The following is a 17028-nucleotide window of genomic DNA, read 5'->3' on the forward strand; positions in this document are numbered from 1 at the left end:
AGGGAAAAACTGCTAACACAGTCAACAAATGTAATAGTTGTTTTCTACTGTGGGCAAGTTAAATGTGTTTAACTCTGAAGCACTTTATAGTCATGTGTGTTTAGTATATTTGAACTGGAAGGTGCTATTATACTTGGCCATAATACAAAAGTAAATTTGAACTTTTTTAATTCCGTAAAACAGCTTGAGCTATTAATACTGGTCTTTATGGACCCCAGCAGAGGTGTGGAAATCTCATCAGGAATGTAAATGTCAGGTAGGACACTTAAAAATCTCATTATGGAGAAGAACCCAAGTAGCAAAAGTGACATAAATTACTGCCCAACCCAAGTATTGCAGAAGAGAAATCCTGCAGAGCTTTATTATGTGGTTTGATTGGAAGGACAATTACTACCAGCTTTATCTTGATATAATGAAGATTAAATGCACATTTAACTAGATTTGTGCTTAAACTGACTGACTAAAAAGAAAGTAAGGTAGAGAAAGGTAATAAGTCTCTTTAAATATTGAATAAATCTCTTAGGGCAATAAAACACTTTGTAGGAGTTTTGTGTACTTTAATGGTTTACCTGTTAATGGTAATGCTTCAGATTGACGTGTGGTATAAAATGACATAGATATGTCTATTTCAGATCTGAAATTTACGTTACTCAGCAATAATTCCTTTCCTAATATAAAGTTAGCCATTAATTCCATTGGTCTCCATATTTTTGGTTGTCCAATACTGCCCTTGACTTTGTGATGGAGAAGATGGGTTCTACCTGGCAAGACCATGAACCAATGTCAGGTGAGAGTCACAATGTATTGTCACTGTGCAGAGAGTTGGGCTGGGACCATGGCCCATCTTTAAGTGATTTCAAAGCCAAATTTGAAGAAATTAGATATTGGTGTTGGAAGATGAACACTCATGACCTGCTGCTGTAGTGATGGAGCTTGGATGGTTTGGCAGGAGGAAAGATAAAATTAGGAATTCACAGAGGGTATGAATTCAACACAGACAAAACTGCTTTTGACTGCTCTGTACCTTTCAGCTTTGTCCTTGCTCTGTCTTTCTCTCTTTTCACACCTTTCCCCATCACCATTTCCCCATTAAGGAATCTTTGGAGTACAGTAGGATTGGCCCTTTGCTTTGATGTAAACAAAATGAAACTGGACTGCTTGCAGGTGATCAGTTTTGATTATTTTGATTTCTCTTTATTTAAAACACATCCAGAACTCTGATCATGTCAGAGACTGATCAGAATAAGGGGCTTTATTTACCCCACCATATCAAGAGTAGCCACAAGGTGATAAGGAAGAACCTACCCAGATTCAAGATTTCTGCCTAAGAGAGGCATAAATATCCAGGAAGAATCTTTGCACCTTCAGCAGCTGAGCTGCTCTGTACAATCAATGGCATGTACTTATTTTTTTGATTTTAAGCTGGTGACAGAAAATCTGTCCAAACAAGGCATAATGGATATGTTTGGTGGAGGATGTTGTGTTTGGTTTTGTGCTTGTTTTTTTTTTGTGTGTGTGAGTGTGTGGTGTTGTTTTTGTGGGTTTTTTAGGAAAGAAAGCAGAACCACCCAGAGATGTAAGTAATGAAAGTACTTGGTTGAGTTTGTTATACCCGTAAAGCATAAATTAGTCTGGATTTAGCTTTAAATCTCCATTGGATTTGCTCATTCACTGCTGTCCATATAAACCCATCACATTGTTTAGCACAATTAGGCTTGATTGTTTAAACAGTCTCGACTGAAATAGCATTAATTAGCTATGTCATGCTATTATTCATTGTCCATAAACTTGCTGTTGCTATTCAGATCATGCTTGGATTTACTGGCAGAGCAGAACCTGGAAAAACATAGCAGACAGTAGACTTTATAAAGCTGTTTTATTTTTTTGCTTATTCTGTTTTCTGAGGGAGGACATATTGCAATGTTAGGAAAAGATCTTTAAACCTAAAATGGAGAGAGAATTGGAGATGGGACCTCGTTTTATCTATTTTTGTTAATACGTAGCTTCACAATCAGGAAGCCTTCCTATTTTTCCTTGTTCAATAGTCCATATTAAAATTTCAAAACTGACTTTCTGGGTGCACAGAGTTGGCCTTTGCCTTTTCCAAAGATCCCAATCCAGCAATTTACAGACACAAGATTTATGTTCCTTCTCACAGATGTTTTGTTTGCCTTGCTTTTACATTCACTTTTTTTTTTAACACTTGTAATGAGCACATGTACTCAGGCAACACAAAATAAATTAAGATTTAACCAGTTCATTTGAAGCAACACAAAGTCAAGCACAGAGGAATAAGTGCGCCATGCTTCAGGTTCCTTTAGAAAAACCAAAGCTGAACAAAACCACCAGCATTTATATTTGCTTACACACACAAGTGCCTGTTTGTTTACAGTATGCTTTTTTTTTTTCTTTTTAAACTTAAATGAAAGGTAATTTTCTAGTAGTAAAACCCAAGCATTATCAGATCCCTACCCTCATCTAATGGCAACATCTCTTTGTGGATGGAGCACCAGCTCGCTCCTTTGGTGTGAGCAATTACTGTCATAAGCCATAAATCTGCCTCAAGAAGTGACAGTTTAAGCTCAGGATCCTTAATGCTGGCTCTCTTAGAATAATGGTTGCTTAACATAACACTTGGAGCATTACCCATGTGGCTCAAAAAGAGGGTTTTGAGTGAAAAAAATTGTTCGTCTTCCAGATGAGTCTTTGGCATTATGCTGCATATAAACTGCGTTTATTTCACTCAGTACTGAAACTTCAACTGAGCTCACATCAGGACTTCACTTAAAGACACCAAGAAGACAGGAAAGAAGGAATGTCTGTAGTTTAAGACTGTCTTCTCCTCTCTCACAATGTTTTCATATAGAAAATCCCCAGCCAACAATGGAGAGGCATAATGGCAAAGAGTTAATTCCTCCTTTAAGGAATGAGCCTTCTGCATTTGCTGGGAAAGCCTTCTTGTGTTGATACACTTAAAGAATATGTTCATTTATGCTGGAATTCTCTAATATTTCACTGTGGGGGGACAAAAATTCAAAAGACCCCTATCAAAAATTAGGCATTGTTGAGAAACTTCATCAGTCCTTATGCAGATGGTGCAGTGAGGGCAGATGGAGTGTTTACTGCTCTTTTTTTTTTGTCAGAACTCTGACATTATTGAGTCCTGTGGAAATTTCCAGCTGACTGGTTGTCATAGTCGTCAAATTCTAGTCCCAGTTTATTTTTTGACTTTCTGATAAGCTTGGCAACCTTCACTGTCCTTCCCTAACCACATAGGAGAAATATTGGCCTCTTGAGTAGCTGGTAGAATTAATGCCTGATGATTTCACGATTAATGTAATCTTTATGCAGCAATTTCCACTGTTGTCCAATATCCACAATGAATCTCTTCACAGCAGCCATGAAATGTTTTAGAGAAATTGTAACTTAGTGGAGAACATGAGATACACATCTAATCAGAACTTTCTGAATGTAAATCATATTCATGCAACGGAGGGAGATTTTATTGGTAGGAGAAGTCAATAACACTAACGAGGGAAAATTCATTCTGTTGAATTTTAGTACTTTCAATGTGCCCAATTTTTGCTGGGTGCTCTTAGGCTGCCTTTTTAATTTAGATTTCCAGACACATCTAAACCACATCCTGGATGCAAAGCCTGCCACAGCTATATATAATTTTAAATCAGAAAAATCCCTCACAACCATAAAGTGCTACATGGATATACTTTTTAAAATTTCCTTTCAATACTATTGACAACCAAGTAAGTCTCAGCAAATGTGGTTTAGTCAATAACTCCTACTGGCATTACTGGTATGATTTAGAAGAGAGAGTGAGTACCCTACCAGACATAATAACTGTGTTAGGAAGGATGCTATTTGTCACACTGGACTTTGCCTGCCAGCACAGCAGGAGATGACAAGGCAGCTTGCCTGATTTGGGGATTTTTGATTTTTTTCTTTTTCTCTGGTTTTTCTAAGTCTAGTTCTACTGAAGGCAGTGGAAACACTCTGCTCTTCACGTAGTCTTCACTCATGTAACCTTGCACAATTGTCTGTTTTATTTCTGTATCTAGGACTTATTTTCATTCAAGAATCCCAGAAAATATTGTAAAATCCCTAGAATTTGAACTCATTTTTAAGGGAAACTCTCCAGCACCTCAAAATCCTTCAAAGCCTGTAATTAGTATTTGAATTACACGAAGCAACATCTCAGAAGGAGATTTTTGAAAATCTGGATGAGGACAAGGCACAAAAATTGTAAGCTTGTGTTAAGGCTGATAACAAGAATGTGTTATTTTCTCCTCTCCACAGTCATCCCTGCTGGTTTGGTGTGGATTAGCTTCTCCAGGCTGGCATATAAATCCACAGCTTCATCTCATGGAGCGTTAATTTTTTTATATCTCTTGGATAATTTAAAATTAGAATCCTGAACTTTGTGCTCAAAGTCTTTTCTCGCATTTGTACTTTTAGATTCCAAATCAACCACAAAAAAAAATCACCACAAACTCTTGCTTTGGTGAATCATCTTTTATCACCTTGATGTTGGAATATAGGATGGGTGAGATATACAATGGATGAGCTGCCATCATTTCTACAGCTGAACGTCAGTAGGACGGAGAATTTCCTGCCTCAAGGTCTCAGCATAAGCTAAAAAAGAAATTTCCTTTAAAGTCACAGAAGAGTTGGAGCAGTATAAACAGTGAGGCTGCCAATTCATTGCTCTTGACTCCTGTCAGGAATCTGAGTGAGCTTGGTACTTGATTTTGACGTGGATGTTTATTTTACACCACAAGGTTTGCTTTTTCCAATCATACTTCTCCTCAGGGTTTATTTAGTTTTGCCAATACTAACAAAACTATTTGTGTGGTACCTGCTGAAATATTACTGAAGACATCTAGCAAGTCATTCTACACCCTCTTCTTAACGTATTTTTAACTCTACTGCATAAACAGTTAACTTATTCCTGAAGTAACTGCCTTCCAAATCCCAAGCCACTTAAGCATTCCCTGATTATGTATTTGCTGGATGTCACCTGTTAAATTCTGTTTTCTCAACATTATTAGAGCAAAATGCTCTGGCTATCAGAACATAGTGGTGTTTCATGTACTGCAGTCATCCTACACTTGTCTGGGCCTTTCATCCTTCTGGCACTGCTTTTCCTAGTCAAAATGTTGTTTGAAGGCAGTCATTTGCTAAATATTTCGTCTGGTGATTGCTCTTTGGGGTGGGTGTGTGAGTGGATTGATAACTGGCCACTAACTTTAACATATTTGAGGACTCCTGAGATGGACAAGCCGAATGTTCTTTCAGTTTGATAAAGCAGAAAGACTAGCTCAGTGCCGAGCCTCTCTGCATGCTCTTTCTGCTTTAGGGTACTCTAAATTTACCAGATCTGCAAAGTAATCTCATTTTGAGCTTAATATTCTTAACAGTTTATATTCTCTCTTCTTTCTTTTCTTCTGGCTATCATTGATCAGTGCTGAAAATTCCTGCAGACCCTTGTGTGCTTCAGCGTTTTTCTGCCATGACTGTTATTATGCATTGTGTTTTCCAGGGACAGATTTCACATGGGTTTGGTGAATCAATGTTTTCTGCCAAATTTCATGAGTGTTTGGCAAAGTGACAGTATTAATTGAAAAAACCTGCTTGTAGTTCAAGCCTGTTTATGTAAACAGGGGGCACTTTTTGTTTCCAACCATATATTCCAGTCATTTCACTGTGTGATTTTAGCTCCTGGCCACTTGAAAGCTCTCATTCTGAATGTCAGGTAAGTCTTTCTTCAGGAAGAATATTATTCTCATTCCAGGTGAAATCATTAACTTGAAACAGGCCAGCTGAAGTTATCCCCCTTCTCAAAAAGACTCCTTTTGATTCTTTTATTTGGAAGGAATCTCAGAGAAAGTATAGTAGGCAAGTTTTCCCTAGAGGTGGAATATCCCAGGAAAACGAAATAGGTGAGGAGATACATAATTTTTCATCACCAGTCTTATACAGGGATTTCCAAATCTTTGTATTTGCATTCCTGGATCATCTGCTCAGAGGACAAATGCAGGTCTATAAAATATTTTAGGCTTAAGTGATTTATGAGCTGTATGATACCAAATTGTAGGTGAAATTCACTTGAGTGAGTGAAAATGAAGTCTATCTTTAAGCTGATGAACAGAATTCTATTCTGCTGTAAAGCTGTGCTGTTTTTTTCTTTTTTTCTAATGGATAAAATATTTAATTCAGGTTTGAAAACATCAGAAGGCTGTTTATTGTGAGGAGCCCTGATCTTCACACAAGAATATTTAACTGAGAGCCTGTGTAAGTACTGTTGTACCTCCTTTGCTGCAAGGGTGAATTCTCATCTGTTAGGATCTGATGTGTTTTTGGGGACAGATGTGCAGTTCCATTGTGGTTTCTCACAATCACAACCTGGATGAGCCCAGAACATCCTTTTTTACCTGCTTTGGCTCTGATAACCTCCAGGCCCTGATGCTTGGACTCTGCCCTCCAGCTGAGCTGACTTTCTTGCAGTGAGCTGCAACATTTAGCTCCAAGCCACCTGGTCAGAATATTTTAATTAGCACTGAAAAGCTATTTCTAGTTCAGGGCAGGCTTCTAATTTAAAGTAGGCCTGCTGGTTTCGATGGGACATGGAAAACACTGAAGTCCTGCATCAATCCAGTCAGTCCAGATATCAACAAGGAGGTTCCAGCCGGGACTCAGGATAATTAGGCCACATATTTATGTGGTGGTGGTTTGTTTTCTTTTCTTTTCTCTTGCCAATACTTGAGCTAGATGTCTTCAATTTATCCATGTGAGGACGCATTTGCTGCACTCATGCTGCTGACTGTGGTGTAGACGTAGCCCGTGTCTCGTTTTGCAAGGGAAATAGGCAAGTTTTCCTGGCATAAATGGGATAAAAAAGCTAATGGCTGCATCTACTGTTGTTCATTATTTTCATCATTTTGCTGCTGCTCTTAGGGAACATGTCAGCATTTCTTCATAAACATCTCTGTAAAAAATGTGTGCTGACAAACATCACGTTATACTGCAAGTACACATCAGATTTCTGAGTGGGTTTTTATGGTTTTGGGGTGGGTTGGGGGTTTGTTTTGGCTTTGTTTGTTTTTTGGGTTTTTTGTTTGTTTTTGTTTTTGTTTGCTTGGTTCTGGTTTGGTTTGGGTTTTTTGGGTTTTTGTTTTTTCCATGGCTGCAGGATTTTTTCTGAGTGACATTACTCGCTGATCTCTATCCTTGCTTTTTTCTAATTTTACTTGTTGGCCTTTGCTTTAGAAGTAAATCAATCTGCACAGATTTGTTTTGGATATAAATAGTGGGGGTTTCTGGTAAAAAACGCTACTGGTTGTGAACTCAGGTACTCAAAAGGAAAGAAACACAGAGCTGGTATTTTGGCAATTTTATTTGATGGAACTAAATGTGAATACGAACTTTACTAAGACAAAAGCAAGACCACAAGGCTTGACTTGTTTGTATGAAATCCCTTTTTGTGGATAAATTCTCAAAAATTCGATCCTTTTTAATTAAGCTGCAACTTGGCAATTGAAAGGGGGAAAAAATGGTTTGGACTAAATTGATTAAAAACTTAGAAAGGGTTCTTATGGAATTTTCCATGAATTTAAACCTCTTGATGTATTTGAGTCAAGTCATTATGTGCCACATTGACAATTTATACCAGCTGACTTTAAGGGTACTTCATTAGTGTAATGCCAGTGAGAATTTTCCACTTACTGAAAACCTAATGAATGCAGGAGATTTAACAACCTTTGAATCCCCATTAATCTAAAACATGAAGAATCAAAAATAACAATGAAATTTTCACTTATAATGCAATTGATCATGTTAGTGATCCACATAGGCTAGAATCCTTATATCCTTTTTTGATATCTTAGAAACAGTTAATGAAGGAAATACATATGCAATGTATTCCTTGCAGTTAGTAACTACTAGTTATGGCACATCTACTAAAATTAATCCTAAAAACAACAGCAAATTTATCTAAAATGAAATCTAGCTCTTCAGTACATCAGTCATTCAGATGAGTTTTACATGAGTCTGAATAAAATTTTGCTTTATAGAGGCCATGTGTCTTTTATGCAGTGCTAGTAGTAAGTTGTTTTTCCTGGAAAATGTGAATGGATTCAGAGTTTTTGTCTTATTGCTGCCTCTAGTAATGAATTGTTTGTTAATGGGAGCAGTTGGAAGACTTCTCAAACTGAAATTCTTAAGATGGAAGTTTCCTTGTAACATTTCTAGATAAATGATCTGATTCTGGTCTCATACTTTTTATCCTTGAGTGATTCCAATGCTGCTGCTTTGGTTTTTATGCCATCCAAAGTCATGACTTGGCTCATTGGGAAACCGAATACTTAAATATTCAGATAATTAGTACTAGCTGAACATTATTTGGGGGTAATATTCATAATTTTAATGTTTATATCCAATTAATTAAACTCTATTAAGAGTCATGATGACGGCAGGAGTAGTATTAGTCCTGTTACGTTAAGAATCTGCATCCAGCTTTAAAGCCAAGTTTGAAATTAATTCCTGTCTGCAACTTTTTGAGCAGTCAGACTGAGTTAAGATGGTTGAATAAACCCACAAATGTCAGTAAGCAATGATAGCTTACCATAATTTCTAAAAAGCCCCTAATATTGCCAAAAAGGAAAGTCATGTGCTGTGGTCACAGAAATCACAGAAATCAGTGCACTCTTCTAAAAGCCTCTAAAGTTTCTCTGCAGCTCTCACACTACAGCTCCATGAATATGTAATCAATTTTTCATTAACATAAATCTTTATGTATGATGATGTCAAATGAGTGAACGTTTCAGCACAAAAATTTTAAGCATTTTGGAAGGAGAGTGATTTTAAAAGGGATGGCAGAGACAGGAATCTCAGCCTCCACTCTATGCTCCATTAATCTTAGGCAGTAAAATAATATAAATATAGTGACAGGGAGAGCCAAATTTGGATTTCTGTTCCATGAAGGAATATTGAGAGGCTTCCATTGTTTTCTGTCATAAGCTAGGCTAAAATGTTGAAAATTTTGACTCTTAATTACGTTTCTAGGATATTGTATGGGCTTAAGATTTGTAGCACTACTGATTTTTATATATATATATATGTGTGTGTGTGTGCACACTTCTAAAAAATAATTAGACTTTTAAGGAGTGATTCAGCTGTCAAATCACACTGATCTGACATTTCTTTAGCAGCATTCAGGTGCTGCTCTGGAAGTGTGGGGGCCCTCAACCGTGTGTGCTGTCCCAATATACATCTTGGGATCATCTAAAATAGCATTAAATGCATCTATTTCGGCAGCTGAATGCCATTGTTGTAATCACATGCACAACACAGTTATCATTTCTATTGCTTTGCTTTTTTATCTTGTGGAAAGAATAAATTTTCAAGTCGTAAAATTAATTCTATGAAGAGCTTAATGAAGTAGAGCATTTAATTATTTAACTCAGTTGCTTTCACTTAGTTTGCTACAGAAAATTTCTTAATTTTTAGTAGTTCTTTGTAGTGCTTTAGATACTTCCAGTGGCAGACGGGATACCAAGTTAGGTGGTTTAAATTGCTGGGAATGTTAATACAACCAGTAGTTCAAGAAATTAAGTTCAGCCACAACAAATTGAGGAAAACTCTTGCTTAATTGTTTTCAGATATAAATTTTAGTGCTGTAGAAATGATACTCTGCACTGAGCAGGTAAGACACACAGATGTTTAGCTCCAAATAAGCAGGAAAATGAGGATGTTTGTGAAGAAAACTAACACTGAAAATTAGTAAAATAACTAAAATGCAATATGTGAAAAAGATCTAGCAGAGCTGTGGTCCTACAAAGAAGCAAGTGCAATAAACCATGAGGAAACCCAAGGAAGAAGAAAATTAAGGACTGGTTCTCCCCTGCAAGGAAGAGAAATGTTGACAGAAGGTGTGACAGCACAGGATGAGTCAGCAGTTATCAGTCATGAATCAAGGTTTTTTTCTAAAAGTTTGTGCACTGGTTTCCCCAATTTTCATAGTAAAAGCATTAAAATCAGAATGCAGTAAATGCAGAGCAAGTAAATATAGGGGTGTGTATATTTTCTCTCACATGGAGAACTCAAGAGGGGGAACAGAGTGTGAATATATTTTGTTGAGCATTACTGACAGAAGCTGAGCCAGCCAAAGCCAATAAGTTTAACATGCAAATAGAGGCTCTCATGAATCAGCCCAGTGTCCTGTTTGCCAGTGTAGGGGAAATACAGTATGAGAGACATAGGAAATCAATTCAACTGGCACACCTTAAACACTCTGAGATTCTAAAGGTCAGACCAGTCTGGGTTTTCTGCATTCACTTCTGCTACAGTCCTCCCAGATGAGGTTGTCTTAAAAAAGGAGGAAATTCCTTAAGCTTTTACGATTTTAGTTTTGTAATTCTGCAAGTCATGGCAGCTCAACAAATAACTTTTTGTTCAGAAGGAAGTGATGCAATTATTTTTACAAAGAGGAACCTTAGTATGGGCAAAGGTATCTAGAAAGGAAAATTATGCTGTGCTAGAACAGAAAGCATAAGAAATATGATGTTAGCTTCCAGTTCACATATGAGACTGGTTCCATAATGGAAAATCCCAGAAACATTGAGTGGAAGGGACCTGTGCCAGTCCAGCCATATGCTCAGTTCAGGACTGTCACCAATGGGCAGACTAGCTCAGCTGTGGCTTTGTCTAGCTGAGCCTCAAAAACACCTGAGGAGGTTCCAACATCTTTCTGGACAGAAAAATGAAGAAAAAAGTTTGCCCATAAATCAAGCTGAAGGCAGGTGATGAGCTGCTCCTCATCAGCCATTTCTTTGTGTAGATCTGAGAGAACATGGACAGCTAAAAGTGATCATTTATTTATCCTGTTAAGTTTTCACAGATATGCAGATCCATATTATGTTGCTGAAGAGATGCATTATTTTGACACAACCCTGCCTCTTCACTGGGTGATTTATGCACGGCAGTAAAAGGCACTGTCAATAAGCCACAGGTACAATTTGGATGAGTAGGGGAAATTTTGGTAGAGAGTAATCCTTTATGCACTAAACTGCTATTTTTCAAAAGGGATTATTTTCATACATAGCTATGGGCTGCACAGAGTAGATGTCAATATACAGAAGAGAAATATGCCCATTTGCTTAAAAAAGGTGACTTTACTTGTACCTTTCATCTGGGCAACAGACCTGAAGGGGCCAAGTACAGCAGGGTATGTTCCATATTGCAGCGCTGCTGGATCACTTCCCTCTTTTTCAGTGGTGAAGTTATCTGGGTGACTGAACACGTGCTGAGAGTGTAGCACTAAGACTTTAGTGATTGATGCTGCTGGGAAAAAGCAAAATGTGTCAGTTTTTTCCACACCTGGTGCAAAATAGATGCAGCATGGGTGCCTCTACAGAAACTTCTTGAGGACTTTAAAAATGTGAGGGGTAGAATAGGAACATGGATACTGCAGTGTAACATAGCAAATATTTTTCAATCATATGATTCCTTTTCTCTCTTGGCCTGAGTGCTTGTTTCTGTTTGCTGTTTCTGAATGCTGTGGGATTTTGTTGCAGAACAAGCAAGTTCATTTAAATGGTGGTTAATATTTCTAAATAGTTGACTACAGGTTTTAAGATCTACGTGGATGCTGATTTCTCATCATTCATATAGGATGTGTGCAGTAAAAATGTGAAGCAAAATGTTTCCATGAGAGTAAAGCAGAGCTGTCAGAGCAAATTGATAAAGTTGGGGTTTCCCGTTGTGCGCACTGTGCCCTGCTTTACTTTTGTAAACTTGTAAAAATACTTATTCAGGTGTGGATTCTGATGTTCACTAGAACAGAAACCATCTAATTTCCATAGGATTAGGATGATACACAAAGCAGAAAGAGACCAAATTATCACCAAGGAATTCAAATTCATGACTTGAGCCTTCTGTGCCATCACATCTTGCAAACACTACCAAGCAAACTACGGTAATATTTTGTAGCACGCACCCTAACCAGTCTTGTTAAGGTCTGGATAAAATAATCACCATAAAGTTATTTGTAAGTTTTCTCACATTTCTGAGTTTTTCAATACTCTCAAGACAGTTGTAGGAGGCCAGGAGAATTACTGAGTTATTAATGTTGTTAACAGCAACAGACACCACAATCAACAACAATAAAACCCCCTCATGTCCGTGGAGGATAGAAAATATTAATTCTGCTTTCTTGAGCATTTCTCTAATGTTTGTGAGTATCACAGGACATACAAAAATGGGAATGCTCTACATTCTCTTGCCTTGTATTAGTCAAGCCATCCTCAGCCTGGAGATCAAAACTGAGGTAAAGTACAGAAGCTGCTATTTGAACTGTATTTGGGTGGGGGTTTTTTATAGCTATGTTTTCAAACATTCAAGTCATAAGTGTATTTTGGAATTCCATTTTCAGTGTTTCTGGAGTTCCCTGTTTACAGTCCAAGTTATCCCTTGGTGCTTGCAATAGGAAGGGAAATTTTGTAAATATGAGGGTATTCCCACATCCCTGACTGCTTGCTGACTGAAGTATTTTTTAAAAAAATCTATTTTATGCAGTTAAAACTGGTGTCATTTTTACAGAATTGCTACTCTAGACTAGTTTGAAAGTTGCAATCTATCACTGGAGTAATATTCCCAAGTTGCTTTGTATTTGTTAATAGGATTTTATAGAAGTGAATACTTAGAGCTCAGCTCTGTGTTTGCTTCAGGTTGGACTAAAAGTCTCACATGAAAGGAAATGGATCTTCTCATGTTTTTTGGGGAGAAAAAAATGCATGTTTTTGCTTCATCTGGTTGCACTTAAGTTCATTAAGCTGAAAAAGAAATCTGTCAAAGAGAGTCATGTGTAGCTTTGTTTGTTTATTTGTCTTTTTCCCAAAAATGCCTGTAGCAGGAGTTTGTGTTCATCTGCAACTCTCTCCAAACTGGGGTCTCTCTAAAAAAGTGTGCAGAAGTTTTGTTATTTCTTTCTTGGTTTTAGTTCTTAAGGTTTTGCAACGTTATTTCTGTTTGAATAGCTGAATAGCAAAGCAGAAAGTCAGCCCTTTACAGCATGTAATCAAGCTTTTTATTAGCTGAGCATTTTTCATTAGTATAGGGAAAAAAATTTGCTTCTTTTGTGTGATGTTTTGAGAGTAAATACAGTGAATACATTTCTTTCATTATTCCAGGTAGATTTTTGAGGAACCAACACTTTAAGCAGAGATTTGCCTTTCTTTGGGAAGGGTATGGATGATGTATAACAGAAAATTAGAGGTGATCTCTAATGCAAGGGACATAACCAAAATCACATTTTCATTGCACATCCCTGCAGAAGTCTGTGTGTGACAATTTCTGACAATCAGTGCAAATCAAGCACCGTGCACCACGCTGAGCCTGGAATCAGCATTCACCACACAACCCTCAGGAGAGAAATAGGTGGTGCTGGTGGGGATGGAAACTGATGTGGATGAAAACTCTGAAAAGTAGAAAAATAGATCCCCTGATGACAAAATCACACCTGGTGTTAAAGCCTAGGCTCTGAATAAGTAATGATTATTGTCTGCTGTGTATAAAAATAGCCAACACAAATAGCAGAGCTTAGCAGTGCTAATTTAATAGCTGACTGTGCTTACGGGTGTTCAGTGGAGCAGAGAGAATAATCTGGCTAGAGTAGTGTATCGAGTTATTTTAGTCCCTCTTTTCTACTTCTGGAATCACCACAAACAGATCACAATTTCCTGGAGTTCATCTCTTCAAATATCTTTTATTAACAGCTTTTCCCAGATACAATTGGCTGGGTTGATTGATCATGAATATTCTCAATTCGAACCGCCGTGCATACTTGTGGTTAATCAGATAACTCACATTTTATCATTTTTGTTGACTGGCTGGGTAAATTCACAACAGCTCTTGGGGAGCTGAACCCAGCCATATGTAAAAGGAAGCAAATGTACAAAAACCCACGTGCATCTAAAGTATGGTATTTACCAAAACATATCTGTGTTATTTACTTTCAAATTAAAGAGAAAAGGGTCTTCATTAAGAGTGGAATGAGACTTGCAACTTCATGAAAAGTTTTATTTTGTTATTGCAGATGTACGTTCTAGTGGGTAGTGTGTATGGTGTGTTTCCTTCACAATTTAAGGTGAGATAAGACTCATCCACTGCCTTTTCAATGTTGGAAGGAAATGTCATACTGAAAAGGCATAGAAGATTTAAATATTGTACCTTTAAAATGTGAAATGGTAACCAGGTGATGCCTGGTTATAGCACACCAAAATATGACCTTACAGATCATTTTAATGCCCTCATATGTTTTATGTATGGTCTGTATCACAGAGGAGCAAGACTTTTATTTATATTTATTTTGTGCCAGGGCTTGGGCGCCAATGGGGAAGCCTGGGAGGTGTTATCCTGTTGCAGATCCAATGTACCTCAAGTGTCTTTAACTTGCATAAAATTACTGCTGAATTTTGTCTCTTGAAGCTGCTACTTCAAAACTCATCAGATTCTATGATTCTACAGGTTATCCCATGGTCATGCTTTCATTTGTGGCTGCTGGAAGAAAATAAAGATGAAATAAGAAGTGAAAATAATATTGGAACATAGCTGGTATTTATTGCCTCATTTAAAGTTTTTCCAAATCTTTCTACATCTGGAACTTGCTGGTGATTTATGCTTACAAAAAACAGGAGTCAAATTAACAATGGTTTGGAAATAATAAATGAAAAGGATGCTTGAAAGAAGAAACGATCAGAATTTAAATACTAATTTATAAAACTGGAAATACTCACTCTGAAATGAAGCTAAACATCTTTTTCAGGGAGTAATTTTTTTATTGATGGTCTTTACTTATGCTTTTCTCCCTTTACTTTCCCTTCCTCCTTTTAAAAACAACAAAAAAACCCAACCCAACAAAATATAGCAAAAGAGCAGATGCATTTGCTGATCCAATTTGCTGAGGAGGTAACTGTCAGCCCAGCAGGAAAGAACAAGCAGGAGAGAATTCCTCTGCTGGCTTAAAGTTGTTCATGAGCCTTTCTCCCAGATCCATGGAACCACAGCTCTACCCCTCTGACATGAGGTAGCATAAGAAAGAGCACCATCAAATGAGTAATTGGGACAAAAATTGAATTTTTATACCCAGAGGTGCTAAGCATTTTCATCATTTAGTTATTCACTGACAAATACCTGCATTCCATGCTGCCTAATCCCAGGCTGCTTTTATTTGCATGTTTAAACTTGAACATAACATTTACTTTGCTGCAGAGATAAAAATTTACCCCAAAATAGATCTTCAGTTCCAATTATGGCAAGTGTGTCCTGAAAACTCATCTAATCAGGGCCTTCACTGCTTGGAGATGTAGTACTTCAACTTTATCTTGTTTATATGGAAAATGGTTTTCAAAATCTGGGTAACAAGGCACAGACACAGCTGACTTTGTTGTAACAGAAATGAAATGAAGGAGTCTCCAGATTTTTTTCTCTGTACCAAAGGTACTGTTTGACATAAATAATAAAATCCTGAGTTAAATAACAACAGAATTATTGCATGGTCTAAAATATAACCAGAGGTGTAGGAAAGCCTCTGTCTCAGTGAGCTCAGTTATATTCATGCATCATCTTTTTTTTTCAGGTGTCCTCCAGTCTGTAGTTCCAGCTGGGTCTCCTTCAGCCAAATCTGCTCGGACCTTGAGGAGTGAACTGAAAAATGCTCTCTCCATTCCTATCCATCTCAACTGGAAATGCTTAAAACCTGTTTTATTCAGCAAAACTTGCTCTCTCTTTCACCCCTAGGAGGAGCATGTTTTCTAAGGATGGGTCTTCGATGATATAACTTATCTCCTGGGTTTGGAGAGACTTTTACTTTATTTACATAGCTTTCCTTGAAAGCAGAAACACATCCAGGGCTAGGTAGGTGCCTTTCTAAGTGAGTTCTGCAGAGGTAGATATTTGGTACAACTGGTCCTGGCAGGGTTATTTTCTCCCTCAATCTTCTTTCCTTCTCCTTTACACACTTCTAAAATGTCCTCTACTTCACAGGTACTAAATAACTTTAACTTTACTCAGCAAAGTCCCAGCTTGTATCTCTCAGCTTTGTCTTGGCTCCTTCGACTTACATTTACCTCTGAATCTGTTGTGTTTATTAAAGACCAGAACCAACCTGCCTGATTTTCTGAACTGCACCTGTTGGCTTTATAAACATTTTACTTCTATCTTCGAATGTGTTGAAGCAGTGAATTTATCCAGCAGAATTTGTGTCTGATTCATGTACTCTTCTTCTTCAGGAAGATAACATCAAGGTTAAAGACACATCTTTAAAACTTAATTACAAGTATCAGGAGGAAGACAGAGCGATCCTGTCTTTCATCTTGCCGAGCCATAGGTAAGATGTGATATATGACAAATATTGAAGTCAGAGCCACAGTTCACAGAGGAAGATTTAAACACTGTAGGGTGATGTATATACGAATGACTGTTTTCTAGAACCACAGGGGTGATTTATGAGGTCTATGATTTCTAAAATAAGAAATGAGAATGTTTCGTGGAAAGCTGTCTTCACTCCTCTAAATGAGTGACAAATGGAATAAGCCAGAGAGGTCCCCTGTCATCGCAGGTATGGGCTTGCCTGAACTTCTGCTCTGTGGACATTCAAAAAAATTCCCAAACCCCTTCAATATTCTCTTAGAGTGCTTTATGTTACACTAGTTACATCACTACTGTTTAATTTTCCTGAGTTGAGAGCTTGTTGGTGAAGTCCTAAACCAGTGTTTCATTATATTTTCTAATTATCTATGTAGATAGCTGTTATTTGGCTAAAAAAAATAATTTCGGTGTATGTGGAGGAATAACATTAATAGCAAAAAAAATAACTGCTTTTTAGAAAAAGTTAGTAAATTTCCAGATTGGCTTAAGTGAATTAGGAAAAAAAATCTGAAAATAGAGCTTTGACTCGTTTTGCTTGATCTGAAATGATCAGTTCATCCAGCTTCATAGACTTTTTATAATTTGACCTTG

At 37.3% G+C, this 17028-nt stretch overlaps 1 long non-coding RNA gene across 1 annotated transcript in view; it reads left to right on the forward strand.

Moving 5' to 3' along the window:
• Positions 1-14614, forward strand: part of LOC108446446 — a 17231-nt gene extending 2617 nt beyond the window's left edge. Inside the window, exons 2-3 of the long non-coding RNA XR_001861620.1 lie at positions 6232-6306; positions 14536-14614. This is a non-coding gene — a long non-coding RNA (uncharacterized LOC108446446). The remainder of the gene's footprint in view (positions 1-6231; positions 6307-14535) is intronic.
• The last annotated feature ends 2414 nt before the right edge of the window (positions 14615-17028 follow it).

The sequence above is a fragment of the Corvus brachyrhynchos genome, unplaced genomic scaffold, assembly GCF_000691975.1.
Source record: "Corvus brachyrhynchos isolate BGI_N302 unplaced genomic scaffold, ASM69197v1 scaffold565, whole genome shotgun sequence".
Taxonomy (NCBI): Eukaryota; Metazoa; Chordata; class Aves; order Passeriformes; family Corvidae; genus Corvus; species Corvus brachyrhynchos.